Consider the following 1,993-nt stretch of genomic DNA (forward strand, 5'->3'; position numbering starts at 1 on the left):
AATTGTGGCCTTGGGCCCACCACGATCCACTGGCTGGGAAATTGGCTCCGTGGTCAGACCCAGAGGGTGGTAATTGACAGAAGTCAATCATCATGATGCCCTGTGACCAGTGGGGTCCCCCAAGGCTCTGTCCTTGGACCCATATTGTTCAACATCTTCATTAATGATGTGGACATTGGAGTCAGAAGCGGACTGGCCAGGTTCGCCAATGACACCAAACTCTGGGGCAAAGCATTCACACCTGAAGCCAGGAAGGCGATCCAGGCTGACCTAGACAGGCTCAGCAAATGGGTGGACGAGAACCTGATGGTGTTTAACACTGAAAAATGCAAGGTTCTCCACCTTGGGAGGAAAACCCTGCAGCATCCTTATAGGCTCGGCAGTGCTATGCTGGCTAGCACTACGGAAAAAAGAGACTTGGGGGTCATCATTGACCACAAGCATCATTGAACATGAGCCTTCAATGCAATGCTGCGGCTAGTAAAGCAAGCAAAACAATGGCTTGCATCCATAGTTGCTTCTCAAGCAAATCCCAGGACATCATTCTCCCGTTGTACTTGGCCTTGGTGAGGCCACAGCTGGAGTACTATGTCCAGTTTTGGGCCCCACAATTCAAAAAGGATGTTGGGAAGCTTGAGAGAGTTCAGAGAAGAGCCATGCACATGATCAGAGGTCAGGAAAACAGACCTTATGGCGACAGGCTGAGAGCTATGGGGTTCTTTAGCCTGGAAAAGCGCAGGCTCAGGGGTGATCTGATGGCCACCTATTAGTTTATCAGGGGTGACCACCAGTATCTGGGGGAATGTTTGTTCACCAGAACGCCCCAAAGGATGAAAAGGTGGAATGGTTATAAACTACTGCAAGACCATTTCAGGCTGGACATAAGGAAGAATTTCTTTACTGTCTGAGCCCCCAAGGTCTGGAATATCCTGCCATTGGAGGTGGTTCAAACACCTACATTGAACACCTTCAAGAAAAAAATGGATGCTTATCTTGCTGGGATCCCATGACCCCAGCTGACTTCCTGCCCCTTGGGCAGGGGGCTGGACTCGACGATCTTCCAAGGTCCCTTCCAGCCCTAAAGTCTATGAAATAAAGACCTTATTTTCAGTTGTACTATCCACCTTTAACAGTCTAGACTTAAGTTTTCCAGGCTGGATGGATATCTGCCTAAGGCTGATTTTTTTTGGTAAGACAATTTCTTCCAAGTTAGTTTAGCTGTTTCTGAGAACAAGACTAGAGGAATATGTTGATTATTCCCTATTACAGAGGTTGTCAAGTACGCATACCCCTGGAGGTACTTGGGAAGACCTCAGTGGATATCCAGCAGTGGCATGGAGAAGCGGAGGCACTTCCAGTTTCGCCAGCAGCACTTCCAGTTTTGCCGGTGGGGGGGTGAAGGGGCAGGGGGAACACACTCCCCCTCCCTCCGTGCCCCCCCCCACACTGCTTGTCCACAGGCCAGGGGGACGCTGCTTCTTGAGTGGCTGTCGGGGGTACACCAACCAAAAAAGGTTGAAAACCCCTGCCCTATTAAAATTCCAAGGACCTTTTCTTTGAACTAATCTAGCACTCCCAAGCTTTCACAGGGGGGCAGCCTTTGTGTCAGGAATGTGCTTTTTGCCATCATGGTGAAAATCCACCCAAATGTTTATGTATGCTCAGACTTGGATTTAACACCAAATTTATCTGAAGATTGCATCTGCCAAGCTGGAACTTTCCAGTGATTGCAGTTTTAGGCTGCTTTGGGCAACAGTGTAAGAAGGTGGGTGGTGACCAGGGTATTAGGCCTAGGCTCCCACTTAGGGAGGAGTGCAAAAATAGCGGTTACCACAGCTGTTGGATGGCTGCACTGCTGCTACTGAGAGCCCATGAATTGAAGGGCTCATGGACTATATGATGAACACCAAAGAAAAACACAGGAAGAAATCAATTAACCTGTTTTCAGAGCATACCATGGAGTAAATCACAGGCCCAGAAATTGAACAGCAGG

The sequence above is a fragment of the Alligator sinensis genome, unplaced genomic scaffold, assembly GCF_000455745.1.
Source record: "Alligator sinensis unplaced genomic scaffold, ASM45574v1 scaffold633_1, whole genome shotgun sequence".
Lineage (NCBI taxonomy): Eukaryota > Metazoa > Chordata > Crocodylia > Alligatoridae > Alligator > Alligator sinensis.